We start from the raw sequence: 17,822 nt of genomic DNA, 5'->3' as shown, positions 1-17,822 counted from the left end.
AAAATAGCAGAAAATAGTCAAATTAAAATTGATGAATTTGTTTTAGGTAAATCCAGACAACGTTACTAACTAAAAAATTTAGGCATATCAAAAGCCATCCACTATAAACCAGTCACTATTAGAAGAAAACGACAAAGAAAATCACTCCAATACCTTTTTAAATAAAAGGGTTGGTTACTAAATCAGGAAAACCAATACACATTATAGAATGTCTGATTTTGGCAGAACACTCAATAAAGTAAACAGGCTATCCTTGGAGACAAGATTGATAAATCCTGAACATGGCTGAATTGGAGATTTAAAATGTTAAGCAATAATATCCCAAAATTGCCAATTAATGATTTAGAAACTATCTTAATAATGTACGAAAAAACTCCGTGCTTAGCCTGACCTTAATAACATTTTAATCAGTTACTTAGATAAAGATAAGCTTGCCAGTTTATACAAATGTGTTGAACACAAAGATAAGAACAAAGGGCAAGCCAACTAAAGGTTTTAGAAAACGTGGTTAAAATAGCAGAAATTCTGACAACTACTTCAGACAAGCCGGGATACACACGTTAAGTCTACAGACTTACCCCAGATATGAGCTGTTCATTTACTAGTTTTCATCATAATGGCTCTTGAAAATTACCACTTTTCATGAAATTACCTTTTTTGGTAATTAGCGACTGTTTACCTAAACACACACAACACAAAAATATTCTATGGAGTGAAATTTCAACATTTATGATTTCAGACAAAGATACACTCAATGTTTAATTCAACACAATTATGTCCCCTCAGTATATATCATATGGAACAGATATATACTGTACATATGGTATACAGGATGAACCTAGATATGCTTTGTGTACATACACAGAGCAAGAAAGCAATGAGCTTCCAGCTCCTACACTCCGTCTTTTCTGCCTGCGTTCTATTTCCCACGTTTTAAACAACTTATGTTTATCTGTTATTGCTCTAGTAATGCTTTTCTGTGCGACTTAAGTGCAGACTGAATGCAAAATAACTCTGAACTCCAGGAAGTCTGAAGTGGTAAAAAAAACAGTACAGAAGAAACAGACTTTCTAAAAAGTAACACTCTACCAACTACACCACCATTCACTATTAAGTTTTCTTTCTCCTCCGGCAAATACAATTAGCCTTCATTATACTACATTACAGTTTATGAATAAGGTGTATTTACTTTCAACTTGTATATATCTACACAAATTCGTCTTCACTGTTAGATTAATATTTACCTACGTGTGAAAACTGTTTGGGATGAAATACCACATCGTAATTCCCTACTAAAATTAATGGAAATATGCTTTCATTTAATAGCTTTTAAATTAGCAGCAGGGTTTTCAAGAACGAATTATAAACATTGAATATTTGATTTTCAAGTTGGAGACAACAAACAAAAATAGTTCAGACAACAATGGATACCAGTACAAACTCAAAAATGAAAAAAAATGTAATCTATCTGCTTGAGTGGGAATAGCAACTCCAAAACAGAATGAAGAAACACAGGACAAGAGATCAGGCAGCAAAAGCAAGAATCACATTTCAAGCCTTAAGGATTCTAATTATTATATAATCATAAATCAGTGTGATGCTAAAATCAGATGTGTTCTGTAGAGTTGAATAATTTTCAACAAAATTAAAAGATTTTTGCAATGGAAAGGAATAGATCACTGAACTAGAGCACTCAGGACTATGAATACTACCCAGAATACATAAGCTGGGATTCAAAAAACAGGTAAGACTAAGATAGGTAGAAATGAAGATAAAGACTTCCAATAAGGATCCTCCTTCCAAACACTTAATAATGGTGTGAAATATTACTTTTGCATCAACCTTTTGCACAAATATAAAGGGAAATTATTTACAAGATACGGCTAAAATCAAAACTAAGATAAACATCGTACTGGGTGAGACATGCAATAAAAATTCAAACAGTAACCCACATCATAGGTGAAGTACAGGGAAGAAGGAAACGGGAAGATGGCTGGATAGCTCAGCCCCTAAAGGTAACAGCAACAAAACACGAAGCGGGTTCATGGACTGACACCAAGTGGTAGGGCAAAAATAGGATTTGGATAGCTTGTAAAAAGAGGTTTTAAAAAAAATAAAAAGGAAAACAAGGAGAGGGGAGGAGAGAACACCAATGACAATGCAAATCTAGAGTTATAACTTCATAGAAGCTCTGAGCCTGAAAAAAAAAAAGACAACGAAACATCCAAGGTCACAGCAAATTAACAATTAGTACCTCCTTAATATAAAGCCAGTGTTCATTCCCATTTCCCAATTGCTTTCTAAGTACGTTATTCCTTGACTTGTAAACTCTGTCTCCTTTCACCTACCATACCTTCTTCTTTACTTCAGTTTCTTACAATTCTTAGAACTTTTAGTTGGGGAAAGGAAAAAAAAAAAAAGCAGCTAGTTTTTTAAGAGAGCTTCCTCACTGTGCTTAACAAGTTCTTGTTTTTTTTTTTTTTTTTGGCGGTGGGGGGGTGTCTTTCTGATCAATTCATAGTTAAATTCAAAGACTAAATTTCAGGTTCTTGATTTGAATGCAAGATTAACACAGTGTGGCACACTTTCATCAGGAAGTACCTAACGTTGCGAACATCTTTTCCAGATGAGCAGCTATTGGTGATCTTTGCCTAGGCATTATTCATTTGGAGATGCAAAATGGTGATATTCTAATTCCTTAATTCCTCATTAGCTAGAACACATCCATAGAAACTTATGACCTATTTGGTTATCTCAAGATACAAATCACAGAGGAAAAGTAGGCAACTGCTTATTTCTAGTTGTCAAAATAATGAGTCAGTCCAACAGTAAAGCCAGTTTTTTTAATCCAAAACATAGCAAGAAATTTAATGAGAAAAAAACAAATCACATAAAAACATGAATTCACACCAGATGTTTTATGAAATAGTCTGACGAAGATTTTTAAACTCGAACATGTTAAAGAAGGAGAGAGACAGAGGTTTTCTAAGTAGCAAAAGCTCTGCAAAACAAAAAGAGAATTCACTTGAAACAGGTGAATATGAAAAAGCAATTCCAAATCTAAAATATGAAAATTACAGATACTGGCATATAGACTCAATAAATACAATATACTCTAGACTAGACAGAATAGAATAAAATGATAAATTGCTAGACAGTAATGAATTCACCTAATACGAAGCACAGAAAAGAGAAAAAAATGATAGAAGAATTAAAGACACAAGATAAACGAAAAGACTCTAAGACAGGTCTAGCAAAAGAGAAAAGTGAAAATAACAGAAGCAAAATTTAAAGAGGTGAGAGTTTTTCAAAATTAAAGATTCAATCCCTCAGACTGTAAGTATACTCTGAATACCAGTTGGATAAACAAAATTTGTTCATACTTACTCAAAATACCAAGCACAAAGATCTACTTCACAATGTATGTGCAAAACAATTTAAGAAAAACTACATGCAAACACTGGCATCACTTTGAAATGTTTACAAAACACTTAGGATATCAAAAAGGGACCAGGAAAGGGAGGGACTTCAAAGTTTACCGAATAACTATCCAAAGTTTCTTTTTTAAAACACTCCTACATATAGTCATCCCTCAATATGCACCGAAAATTGGTTCCAGAACACAGGTAGGTATACCAAAATCTGCCACAGTCAAGTCCCATAGTCCATCTACTCAGATTTCACCATCCCACTCCACGTATAAGTGGACCCATGCAGTTCAAACCCATATTGTTCAAGGGTCAACTGCAATTAATTTCTTATGACTCTAAAAGTAAGCTGTAGATGCAACTTGAATCTCAAAACAACCCCATATTGTAGTGAACTGTTAAAGTATTGTTTCAAAGCATCTAGTAAATAAACACATTTTAGCCCTTATGAACACTGAAATGGTCAGTAGTGGAAATCCTGGAGAAAAGAAAACAGCATAAAGGTGAAGAAACAAAAATCAATTCCAGGGAAAAAACTGTGAGACAACATAAAACCATAAAACTTTATAAGACAACACGCAAGAACATCTTCATAATCTAAGGTAGAGAAGAATTTTTTAAACTAGACACAAAGCGCAAATTATGCAATGAAAACAGTGATGAATTCAACATTAAAATCTTTACCTTTTACTAGAGACAACATAAGAAAGTCAGAAGACAAGCCACCAAGTAGGAAGAAGACATTTATAACACATAATTGGCAAATAATTAGTATTCAGAACAGGTGAAGAAATTTCACCACCCGGAAAGATAAACCCAACAGAAAAATGAAGTTATTTCAGAGAAAAGGAAATTAGTTGCCCAGTAAATGCTGAAAATATGTTTCTTCTCATTAATCAGAAATGCAAAGCCAGGTGTGGTGGCTCCCGCCTGTAATCCCAGCACTTTGGGAGGCCAAGGTGGGCAGATCACCTGAGGTTGGGAGTTCGAAAGGAGCCAACCAACATGGAGAAACCCCGTCTCTACTAAAAATACAAAATTAGCCAGGCGTAGTGGCGCATGACTGTAATCCCAGCTACTTGGGAGGCTGAGGCAGGAGAATCACTTGAACCCGGGAGGTGGAGGCTGCAGGGAGCAGAGATCAAGCCATTGAACTCCAGCCTGGACAACAAGAGGGAACTTCCTTGCAAAAGGAAAAAAAGAAACACAATATGCACAATGTATCAATTCACACACAATAGGCTGACTAGTTTTTGCCACCATCATGTATAAGGAAGAATGCAGAACTATCACATATATATACTGCTGATGGGAATAAACTGACACACTTACATTGGAAAGAAAACAAGTTTGCACTTACTAGTAGAGTTGAAAATATATGTCTCCTACAATCCAGCATTCTATTACTAGTTTTAAGTCCCCAAACTATCTAAACTCTTAAGTCTCAACTCATTAACGATTAGCAAAAAATTTAAGTCTTGACCAGCATTTTCACTTTTAATAAAACAGAATAGCATGGAATAGTACACCTGATAATATAGTGAGTCATAACTTAAAACGTGTTTCTTATTGTGAGTGGTAACAAAAAGTTTGAAAATAAAGAAAACACTGTCCTAGAGACACAAGTACAACAAAAAGACCTATGCTATTCCAGGTGTTCATCGCAGCACTGTGTATTCTAACAACAAAAATAACTAAAAAAACCCAAATGTCCAACAACGGGAAATAGGCTGTAAAATATTTGTAGATAAAGTAGCAAAAGTAAATCAGTTCCAGCTACATACAACATGGTGAAAGAATATCTGAGGTTGGACACAGTGGCTCACACCTGTAACTGCAGTACTCTGGGAGGCCAAGGTGGGTGGATCACGAGGTCAGGAGATTGAGACCAACCTGGCCAACATGGTGAAACCCAGTCTCTACTAAAAATACAAAAATTAGCCAGGTGTGGTGGTACAAACCTGTAGTCGCAGCTACTCGGGAGGCTGAGGCAGAAGAATTGCTTGAACCCAGGAGGTGGAGGTTGCAGTGAGCAGAGATCGCAACACTGCACTCCAGCCTGGGCAACAGAGAGAGACTCCATCACAAACAAACAACAACAACAAAAAAGAATATCCAGACAATAGAGTTGAGGGGAAATAGGAAGTTACAAATAAACTCATACAGAAGGATTCCATTTAGAGTTCAAAAACCAACAAAACAACAAAGTAGTTTAGGGATACAAATAGATCTGGCAAAACGAAAAGAAAAGCAAAGTAGTAGTTAAGAGTGTGGGGAGGGACATAAAGAAATAAAAAGGATTACGTTCTTAAACTGTGTATTAGCTACAAAGCTGTTCATTATGTCTTTGTATCTTACACATATTTTTAAAACATTATTTTATATGTATTTTAAAAGAAAAATTGAAATAAAGCTGAAAGGTACACAGGTGTTCAGTACACAAATGTTCATTTTATATTTTATCTTTAAACTGTACGTATACATTATATATTCTCTTTTATGTCTGAATCATTTAATGGTGGTTTTAACTTTAACAATAAAAAGATTCTAGTTGCCTAATCATTTGGAAATAAAAAAAAGAAGAAGAAAACAATAAAAAGACAAGTAGAAAGAGAAAAAATGTAAACCAAAACAATCAATCAAACAAACATTAAGATTCCCTACTTCTTAATTTATACAATTACAATGAAAGCACTGAATAATTCTAGAAAGGTATTCCTACTTTGCAAGAAATTTTTCTCAAAAAGAAAAACAAGTACTTTAACATAAGAAATCTATTAAAAATATTTACAGAAAATATCTGGGTGGGTGGCTGTGTGTGTGTTTTACCTAGTACAAAGCTATCTTAAGAAATCAGATACAGTAATGAAGAATAATAACTAAAGAATCTCTGGCCCAGCATGGTGGTTCATGCCTGCAATCCCAGCACTTTGGGAGGCTGAGGCGGGCGGATCCCTTAAGGTCAGGAGAACAAGACCAGCCTGACGAACAAGGTGAAACCCCGTCTCTACTAAAAATACAAAAATTAGCCAGGTGTGGTGGCAGGCACCTGTAATCCCAGCTACTTGGGAGGCAGTAGAATCCCTTGGGCAGGGAGGCAGATGTTGCAGTGAGTTGTAGGTTGCAGTGAGCCAAGACTGTGCCCTGCACTCCAGCCTGGGTGACAGAGCGAGATTCCATTTCAAAAAAAAGAATCCCTTTATACCAAAAGTACTATGTTATTTTGAATGCTGCCAGGACTTCTTGCTTAAATGAAGATTACATAACACTGAAAGGATAAGAAATATAACTACCAATTTATGCCAGGCAATTAATCCTAGAAGAATAGACAAAAATTCAGCTTTCATCACTTTACAGCTAACTTAAGATTTATGAATTATTTCTTTTCTCCCCAACACCTCAGACAGGATAAATGCCTGGGCTTTATTTTACATATAATTCCAAGGCTAATCTTGAATGTATATCTAACCTTTGAACATCATGGGTTTAAACTATGTCAGTCCATTCATGCAGATTTTTTTTCAGTAACTATACTGGAAAATATTTTGGAGAATGCAACAAATTGAAAAAAACTTGCAAAGAAACCACAGCCTAGAAATATTTAAAAAATTAAGAAAAAGGTATGTCATTAATACATAAAATATATGCAGATATCGGTCTATTTTATAATTTACTACCATAAAACATACACAAATCAGTTAAAATTTATAAAAACTTACACAAACACAAACCAGACCCTATATGGTGACTGTACATGGTGCCATTTGCAATGGAAGGAAATGTAAACAAACGTAAAGATACAGTAGTAAATTACAACTGCATAAAATTAACTGCAGTAGCTATTGTACCACTGTAATAATTCTGTAGCCACCTCCTGTTGCTATTACTGTCAGCTCAAGTGTCTGAAATATCCTTGACTCCTAACCATGACTCTATCTCCATATGAGTAGTCCGTCCTTCAAGTAAAAGTATCACAGCAAAAACTGATCTCTTGTAGTTCCTGCATTATTTTTCATCTTTTTTTAGCACAACACTGTAAACCCTGAATAACACCATGGGACCCATGCCAAGTGCCACTAGTAACGCTAGGAAGTACTCCCGAGAAGCAGAGAAAAATCATGACGTTAGAGGGGAAAAGTTGAATGACTTGATATGTACTGTAGACTGAGGTCCACAGTTGCAGTTGCTCACCATTTCAGACAGATGATTCATTTTACAAACAGATGATATAAACTTATGGTATCAATAAACAGTAGTATTGAAAATGTACTGTCTTTTGATTTTCTTAGTAACATTTTGTTTTCTTATTGTAAGAATACAGTACATAATATACATAAGCATACAAAATACATGTTAATTGACTATTTATAATTGGTAAGGTTTCCAGTCAACAGTAAGGTACTAGTAGTTAAGTTTCTGATGAGTCAAAAGTTACACAAAAATTTTTGACTGCACAGAGAGCTGGAGCCCCTATTGTCCAAAGGTCAGCTGAATTTTTTTATTTGAAAAGTACTCCAAAATTTTCAAGCTCAGAAATATTTCAAGTTAAAACTAAATCCAATTATTTAGACTAAAAAAAAAAAAACAAAGCGAAAGAACTAAGCCACTTTCACAGAAGTATCCAATTTAAACTTAAAATTTACAGCAAACAACTAGGTCAAACTGGAAGCTATTTAAGAAATGATTCCCCAGCAATGGAGTACCAAGCAGATTATACAGCACAGTACCTGAAACTGTACCCAGAAATAAGAGCACTAAATATTACTTTGAGAAATTCCCTTCACAGAAATCATGACATTCAGCCAACCCAAAGAGATCCAGGCTATAGAAAACTATGTAAAATAATTATAGGAAACATTTCAAATGAATATGACTTCCCAATAAAGCAGGTAAGTACAAGTCAGTAGCACGTAAGTGAATTCAATCTGTGTGGACATTACAGATTTAAGGAAACATCTTCAATGTTCTGCAACACAGCATTCAGAACACTAGGGAGTTCTTGGTGCACAGCTTACTCTGTCCAATTTTATTTCAAAAGTTAATTAGATCTAAACACAGGCATTCACTGAATTATTTAGGTACAGATTCCACTTAGAACACTTACATTACTGATGAACAAGATTAACTGGTACTGAGCACAAGTTTGTTACTTTTTTCTTTTTTTTGAGAGTTTCACTCTTTCGCCCAGGCTGGAGTGCAGTGGCGCAATCTCAGCTAACCGTAACCTCCGCCTTCCAGTTTCAAATGCTTTTCCTGCCTCAGCCTCCCAAGTAGCTGGGATTACAGCTGCGCCACCACGCCTGGTTAATTTTTGTATTTTTAGTAGAGACGGAGTTTCACCATATTAGCCAGGCTGGTCTCAAACTCCTGACCTCATGATCCACCCGCCTCAGCCTACCAAAGTGCTGGAATTACAGGCGTGACCCACCGCACCCAACCTAAGCACAAGTATTTTGTTGAAATTCATGTTTTAAATTGTTTTCCATTTCACTCTCCCAAGAGTAAAAACCTGAAACCCTTATTATTATTATACTTTAAGTTCTGGAGTACATGTGCATGATGTGCAGATTATAGGTATACATATGCCATGGTGGTTTGCTGCACTCATCAACCTGTCATCTACATTAGGTATTTCTCCTAATGCTATCCCTCCTCTAGCCCCTCACCCTCCAACAGGTCCCAGTGTGTAATGTTCCCCTTCCTGTGTCCATGTGTTCTCATTGTTTAACTCCCACTTATGAGTGAGAACATGCAGTGTTTGGTTTTCCGTTGCTGTGTTAGTTTGCTTCGAATGACGGTGTTCAGCTTCATCCATGTTCCTGCAAAGGACATGAACTCATCCTTTTTATGGCTGCATAGTATTCCATGAAACCCTTATTCTTAGAGTTTCACTTCATATGGCATTCCAAATACCACTCAGCCATGCTAATAAAAGATGGCAAGTAAAGCAAAAAACTCAATGAGTCCCAATCATTTTCAAGCATCCTTCATTCAAATTAAGCACTACCTAAGGGTCAGACATATAGCTCACAGTGACAAACAAGACACAGTCCCTGCCTCACAACACTTATATTCTTGTAGGTTAGACACCAACTATATAAAGAAATAAGCATATTATAATGTCAGGTAGTGACTGATGGTGCAATGGAGAAAAATAAGGCTGCAACAAAGAACAGGGAGGGTATGCATTTTAGGTAATGTAACCAGGGTTAGCTTTTCTGAAGTAACCATTAAGAAATGTCTGTAAGATCACGTAAGAATAACTCATAATGAACATACGCAGGAAATGAGACAGAAAAATGCCTTGGTAACTAAACGGATGACATTCTATCTACTGCTTTTCATGTAACTAAAATATTTTGTAGCATGTGGTTTAAGTAGCTTTTACTATTTTCTCTTGAAAATAATAAATGAAAAACTTCAAGCCTTTAAATTTAAACACTAAACAGTTAATCTTCTAACTCCCATGGTGGGGAGGAATCCTTATAACCTTAATATAGCTTTTTAACACCTAACATTAGAAAACTACACACAGACAGCATTTTATTTTTTTTTTCAGAAAGCATTCTTATAAAACAGCTCAATGGGTAAAAATGGGCTAAGTCAGAATGCATCAGTTAAAATTCAGGCTCCTCCTAAAGACATTTGCTGCGTCTTTGAACAAATCATCTAACTAGTCTCCCTGGTTTTCACCAAACAGTACCTACCACATAAGGTTATTGAGAGGACTAAATATGATAATGCACATAAAGCATTTATAATCTAACAGCAAATGGGTACTCTAATGTTAGCTATCACTTATGAGGCAACTACTGAGATAAAATACTTCCCTAGTGAGCCGTAGGCAGGTTAATACAGGTTAAGATCACACATGCAGTAAGTGGCAACGACTAGCAAAACTAAATTCAAGCTCAAGTTCTTCAGACTCCCTAGCATTCACGCTCTTTCCACTACAGCACAGGACACTATGTAATTAAAGAACTGGACAATAAAGAGCTTGCATAAAACGTTAGAATTAATAAGGTCTAAGACCTGTAGGTCTCCTAACTACTGAATTCCAGCCTGTTATACCAGACCAGACTGTTTCCTTGACAACTCATTGACTCGTATGTAGGAAGAATTGTCCCACATTTTCCAGTGAAAATATAGTATAGCATCATGTCTCCTGACAGACAATGTATTTACTTGAATTCATGTTAGGTTCTGATAACTAATTGTAGATGTTACTCAGAGTCAAAATAAATAAATACAGGTAAATAACATTCTCCTCTAGTAATCATTAGGCTGCTATGATCCTATGGTCCCTACGAAACCTATTCAAAGTGTTCAAAGTGGAAGCTGTCTTAAAGGCTCTCTCACTGGATTAACTGACATTCTCCTCCTTTGTAAAAATACATTGTCTGGTGTCTTCAGAAAGCTGTTTCTGGCTAGCAGTTACTCTCTACTCACTTATTTCTATCAATCCATTAAATGTGAAAATAGAGTCAAAAGGTATTATTTCTATAAAAATGACATTAAATCCTTTGGAAAGCCTTGATGAATAACTGGAAAAAATCCATAAAGATTTTATAATTGAAGAGTTTCCCAGTTCCTACATTTTCATTCCACTTTAAAGAAACCACTATCAGGCTGGGCACGGCAGCTCCCAACACTTTGGGAGGCTGAGGTGGGCGGATTACCTGAGATCAGGAGTTCGAGACCAGCCTGGCCAACATGGTAAAACCCCATCTCCACTAAAAACACAAAAAATTAGCCAGGCATGGTGGCAGCCAACTATAATCCCAGCTACTTAAAAGGCTGAGGCAGAAGAATCGCTTGAACCCAGGAGGCGGAGGTTGTGGTGAGCCAAAAACACCATTGCACTCCAGCCTGGGCGATAGAACAAGACTCCGTGTAAGAAAAATAAAAGAGAAAATAAACCAATACTAAAAATCATAGATAATGCTTTCAAAGTACAATCTATGAAAGGAAAATCAGGATAATCTTTATTTTAAGAAATCAGTACAAATAAAAAGACAAATAAAAGTAGAAGCAAATGTTTTAAGTGAAAATATTTAAGGTGTACATATAGTTTGAGTCCTTGCTTTAACCAACTTTTTGAATTAACTAATGAATTGTCCTAATGATGGGGGGTATGTAAGAGGATTTCTACCACACTCTAATATCACTCCCTCCACCAAGCACTTCCCAAAGGCTCCATGACACTTTCTTCCACTCTCTGCCCATCCCTAAAAGAGGAAAGCAGCAAACTGTAAACTACATGTATCCAATAACGAGGTATCCATCAAAGGAAGAAATGCAAGATGAGAATTTCTTTTTTTCTTTTTTGAGACAGGGTCTCACTCTGTCACCCAGGCTGGAGCGCTGTGGCAGGATCTCTGCTCATTGCAACCTCTACCTCCCTGTCTCAAGCAATTCTCCCACCTCAGCCTCCCAAGAAGCTGGGACCACAGGTGCATGCCACCATGCCTAGCTATTTTTATATTTTTTGTAGAGACAGGGTTTTGCCATGTTGCCCAGGCTGGTCTCAAACTGCTGGGCTCAAGCACTCCATCTACCTTGGTCCCAAAGTACTGGCATTACAGATGTGAGTCATCACACCCAGCCAGGATTTTATCATTTTGTTCAACAAATCCTTATTGAGGACCTGCTACATGCTACACACTGCTCTGAACTCTTGAGAGTCATCAATAAACAAAACAGACAAAAAGCCTACCCTCACAGAAGTTATATAATACTATGTGTACAGGAGTACAGGGAAGAAACAATAAACACAATCAGGAAATTATACAGTATGACAGAAGGTGACAAGTGCTATAAAGAAAACAGAGCAAAGTACAAGAATTAGACGTAGGGGAGTGCAGTTTTAAATAAAACAAGCAGATCTTTTAAAGAAAGTGACATTTTAAAAGCAAAGACTAGACAAAGACAGTAAGTCATGCATGTATCTTCAGAAAAAAAGTGACCTAAAGACGGGCAACAGCCAGTGTAAAAAACAGCAGTTTCCACCATAGCACTTGTCACCTTCTTCCCAGGTGAAGGAAATACTATATAATTTCCTCATTATTGTGTTTACCACCTCCTTCCCTTGCCCTCAAACACACACTATTACATCACTATTGGGGCAGAGCTTTTCATCTGTTTTGTTTATTGATGGATCCTAAGTGTTTAGGGCAGTATCTGGCATATATAGCTGCCCCTAGGAAAGCCAATCGGGCCAGAGGGAAATAAACAGAGGGAAGATAGTAGCTAACCTTAGAGGTAAGGGGGAATGGGGAGAGCAGAAGCGTCCAGATTCTGTATGGCCTTGATGACGTTAAGAACTTCAGCTTTCACTCTGCACAGAGAAAGTCACTGTAGCATTCTGAGAAGGTAAGTGATACAATCCCGTTGCTGTGTTGAGAAGACTGTAGAGAGCTAGTGCAGAGGCAGGGAGATCAGTTAGGAGGCTAATAGAAATTGAGGTAAGAGATAAGAATGGCTTGGACCAGGCTAGTGAGCAGTGGAGACAGTAAGTACTGACTGGATTCTGGTTATATTTTCAAGATAAGACAGAGCACAGAATGCCAAGTGTGAAAGAGATAAGTCAGGGATGACTCCAAAGTTTTTTTACCTGAATGCTGGATGGAGTTGCCACCAGATAAGATGGGCTAGGCTGCATATGAGGTAGGTTTAAGGACAAATATGTAAGTTTAGTTGGAGTTGACCACTGCGCATCCAAGTGGATAGGCCTAACGAGATGCGTGGAAAGTCTGGGCTGGAGATATAAATATGGGAGGCATCAGCATATGGTATTTAAAACCATGACACTCGATAAGATTGTCAGAGGAATATAAAAAGAAAAGTGAAACAAGGACTGAGCATGTCAACTTTAAGAGTAGAAGATAATCCATAAGATACAATGAACAAAGCAATTAGTAAGAAGAAAGCCCAAAAAGCAGAATGTCCTGGAAGAAGAGTGCAAACAAATTACACTTAGTGTATAAATCACTTTGCTGAAACCAGATTTAAGTTATGGTTAAAAGTTCTTAATCAGCCTGTAGTAGTTAAGGTGAGTCGTAAAATACTAAGCCATAACTTTTTTTTCACAGTATATCCTATATATTTCCTAGGAACATTATATTTCCTATCAGAGTGTCTACTAAAATTATTGTTAGAATTAAAAGTAGATCTTGCCTATTTTCTTTTTACATAAAGCCAATTAAACACTTGTACCATTTAAGCACAACAGCCTGGCACACAGTTGTATACTATCATTATTTCTCTTCTTCTAGACCTCAGATACTGAAGGTTAAATTAAACTCCTTAGTTCACAGCACATAAGGTTCTTCTCCTTACTGTTTAATTTTCTAGTTATAGAGGGGGGAAGCCTTATATTCTCATCTAAACCAATTGTTTTCCTGGTGATTTACAAATAAATTACATTTTTCTGATCAGGACACTCAAAAGTCATGTTCACAGAAACTGAAAAAGGAAGCAATGAAATGCAATTTTCTTTGTGCATGAGTGATCATCAATGTCACTTCTATTTTTTTTTTTTTTTTTTTTTTTTTTTTTTTTTTGTCTTTTTGTTTTTTTCCTTTTTGTGGAGAACGGGGTCTCGCTATATTGCCCAGGCAGGTCTCGAACTCCTGGGCTCAAGCTATCCTCCCGCCTCTGCCTCCCTAAGAGCTGGGATTACAGGCGTGAGCCACAGCGCCCGGCCAACTTCTAGAGAAATAATTACTTGCTTCTATCCTCTAAGTATACTCTGGATTTACCTTCAAAGTCACTGAAAACAGTACAGAGAACAAGCAAACATCTGAATGATCTTGCAAAGCACAGTTTTTCTCATTTATTACATATTAGGTCAGATTCCCAAGAGAACCAAAACCTTACTAAAACTATTAAGTTCAGTAACAATTTTATAGTTTTACAAAGTATTGGAAATCTTTTAGGTTACAATTTCATTTGCTATAAAAATTATAAGCATACAACGAAAAATACACCTTCCATTCAAGTTAAGAACTTACACATAGGAAATGTGCAAGACATACTCAACTTTAAAAAAAAAGTTTGATTCACTATTCTATGTGCCATCTTAACCATGACAAGCTGATTAAGACCTTTTAACCATAACTTAAATTTCAAGTTAAGAATTTAACAGTGACAATCTTAATATGGGGTTCTTTAGAAGTTAAGCCTCAAAAAGTTTTTCACGTTTTAGACGCTTTTAAAAAGCCATATTAACTAGTATTAAACATATAATTATTAAAACGATCTCCCTACCAACAGCAGATTAAAGCCTATAAACTAGAAAGAGGCCTGAAGTGAGGAAATTTTAGGGAAAAACACATCAAACAGACGAGACTACCGGTATTAAAAGAATATATAAAGATCTAAATTGGAAACAAAATCGTAAATAAATGTCCCTTCATAATGCTGACCCTGAATCATTAAGAGTTAAATACTTGATATTCTTTATAATTTTCAAGTATTTAATATTTAAGAAAATTTTTCAATAGCTTGTTTTATTTTCAGATTCATTATCAGTCAAATAAATTAAGTAGAACATCTTATTCTCTGAGCTCACTTGATAAGGTATTGTCTGCTTAAAGTACAAAATTAGAAGAGACTTTTGTAACTCAAAGTTGGGGTGGGAGGGGAACTTACCAAAATAGACCCAGCTATTTCAGGTTAAATCCTTAAAATAAAGACAAAAGGAAAAAGGGGGGGGGAGAGCCTTGTTTACCACGCAACACATCAAATATGAAAGTCTATTACAAGGCATGTCTACCCAAAACACTCATCCCAAAACACTATTACAAGGCATGTCTACCCAAAACATTATCCGAAGTCTCACTAGCTACTGTTTGGACCAAACTGGAGACACTGTTGCCATTTGTTTGCTAGGTGAGTGAAGGAAAACAAATGCAATCTAATTTAGCCAAAATTCTAACTTTAAGTCAACTCCTACACAATTCGTAACGTTTCGTTCACCTCAAGATGCTTATCTTTATCTGAGCTGGCTATAGGTGTATAAATTTCTCAAGGCTTTCCACGAAGTCATTTCAAAAAAAAAAAAAAAATCCACAACTTTATAACAGTTAACTTCAACTACAGTTTTTTAAGCACTACTAACTCAAACAGCTGCTAAAGAATCCGTTTATGATATAAGCCCAACACAGTTATGAATTTAGATTCCCCCATCCTCCCAAGAGGAAGATGGGCTAACACTGATCAGCTTACTTTTAACCTAACCTAGTCAAGGTGCAGCGGGGCGAGGCTGGGACACCTTTGCCGGCGTCCAGGGCTGCCCGCGTCTAGTGCACCCAGCGCCTCCACCGCCAGCGTGCGGGGCTGCACATCCCACACCAAGCGCATGGCTGAGGGCCAGACGACTTCTCCAGACTACTCCTGTAGTTTTCCGGCGAGGTCCCAAGGCCAAAAATCTCACTGTGAGAAACTGAAGGGGTCCGGCAGAATCACTAAGACACACCCCTCGGAGAGAGGAAGGGATAACTTCGCCAATCTCGAGGGTGCTCCATGGATTTTTCCAAAGTCTCCCCTCACTCTGCTTTCAGTGCCCAACCGCCTCCCGCCCTGACCCGGGGGCTCACACTAGGCAGCGGGAGGGGCGCCAGGGAAGGAGGCGAGCGCCCCGGCCGGCTCCCCGGGCAGCCGGAGGCAACAGCGAGGACTGGAATTCCAGCATGGCGTAAGCGTGGCCCAGCTCCGGCCCGGGGACACCGCCGGAGACGCGCTGCGTCCGTCCACCGGCCGAGGCGACGGTAATCCACCTTCCCTCCCGGGGGCCCTCAGGCCTGGCTAAAAATAGGTGCCTCGGTCACCCCAGGGCCCTTTCGGGCCGACCTCGCCCTCGGGAGTCGTCCTTGCAGAGGAGGGGGGTGTACCTCGGCCGCGCCCCGAGCGCCGCAAAAGAGCCGAGGTCAGGCCCTGGGCGGCCCCGCGAGGCCGAGGAGGCCCCTCGGAGCCCGCCCCCTGCGGCGTCCCGGCCCAAGGAAGGGCCGGGGCGCCGGCGACCCCGTGCCCGAGGCCTACCCGGCGGGAGGCGCCCCAGCCCCACGGCCGCGCCCCCCCGCCCGGCCCGGCCCTCCGGCTTGCCCCAGGACCCCGCGGCCGGCGCCACCTCCCCCCGCGCTCCCCGCCGCCTCCGGCGCCCGGCGCGGTGCGGCCTGCTTTCCCTCACCCTGCGCGTCCGGGAAAGGAGACCGGGAAGACGCGGCGGCGCCGGCACTACAGCCCGGGCCGCCCGCTCGGAGGCGCCGCCGCCGCTGCCGCTGCCGCCGCCGCAGTCGCTCAGGTGCCGCCGCGCCGCTCGGCAGGAAACGGGCGGCTTCGGGGCGGGGCGGCCCCGGCACGTCCGGGCGTCTGGGCCGGCGGCGCCCGGAGACCGGCCCCTTAAAGGGACAGACACCCACCCGCCTCTACCTCAGCGCGCCCGTCCACGCGTTCCGGTACCCGCAGCTAGCGTCCGGCCGCCTCGGGATTCCGGGCTTTCCTCCCGATACCGCGTCCCCCAGCTGGGCCGAGGGTGGGCGCTCAACGGCTGGAGGCTCCGCGGAATGCCCTGCGTTCAGTAGCCCTGCTCTCTCTTTTCCAGAAGGTTGGTCTCATCTCGCGTGGCCCTTGCTACCGGGCACCATCTCGTTCCCCATGCCTTTCCTTTAACTTCAGCAAACGGCACTACATTTACCCCCGACTGTCCCAGATTTCCCCCATAAATCAATGGAAAACACCTCCTCCGTCCTTGTCTCCAGGGGACCTCTCTTTGAATTCTCCATCAGGCAACGCTAGCGATAAAAGGAGAAAGAATTTAGAAGGCGACCCAGTTAATGGGCGCGGTGGCTCATGCCTGTAATGCCACCACTTTGGGAGGCCGAGGCGGGCAGATCACCTGAGATCAGGGGTTCGAGACCAGCCTGGCCGACATACACTGAAACCCCATCTCTACCAAAAAAATTAGCTGGGCGTAGTGGCGCACGCCTGTAGTCCCGGCTATTTGGGAAGCTGAGGCAGGAGAATCGCAGGAATCCAGGAAATGGAGGTTGCAGTGAGCCGAGATCGAGCCACTGCACTCCAGCCTGGGCGACAGAATGAGACTCCGTCTCTCTCTCTCTCTCAAAAAAAAGAAAGCTACCCAAATAAGGTGTGTGCAAGTATTATGAAAGTGTTGTTTCTGCCAGCTGGTGGGCATTCCTGAAGCTGGGGTAAATATCTAGAAACTGCTGCGCGAGGAGGGATGGGCCCGGATCTCTTATTCGTTTGCTCTTTGCTGAAAGGATGGCAGCGATCCTCCTGGTCCAGTGGCAAATGAGTTTTATGTGGATTATTTACCGATTTTCAATCTCTCACAGAAGGCCGGGCACTGCCCACTATATGAACAAAACGCTC

At 39.6% G+C, this 17,822-nt stretch overlaps 1 protein-coding gene across 50 annotated transcripts in view; it reads right to left on the bottom strand.

Annotated features, from left to right (window-relative positions):
- KTN1 (kinectin 1) overlaps positions 1-17,116 on the bottom strand; it is a 113,021-nt gene extending 95,905 nt beyond the window's left edge. For 31 of the 50 annotated variants that reach the window (XM_078334999.1, XM_035260587.3, XM_078335008.1 and 28 more), the window contains exon 1: positions 16,618-16,762. The gene's annotated coding sequence lies outside the window, so the exon portion shown is untranslated. Of the gene's footprint in view, positions 1-578; positions 680-16,027; positions 16,206-16,617; positions 16,763-16,859 lie in introns of those variants that run through there. The other 19 variants (XM_078334998.1, XM_078335009.1, XM_078335012.1 and 16 more) reach the window with 4 other exon arrangements.
- Positions 17,117-17,822: the final 706 nt, after the last annotated feature.

This window comes from Callithrix jacchus, chromosome 8, assembly GCF_049354715.1.
Source record: "Callithrix jacchus isolate 240 chromosome 8, calJac240_pri, whole genome shotgun sequence".
NCBI lineage: Eukaryota > Metazoa > Chordata > Mammalia > Primates > Cebidae > Callithrix > Callithrix jacchus.
This window is presented reverse-complemented; position numbering and strand designations above follow the sequence as displayed.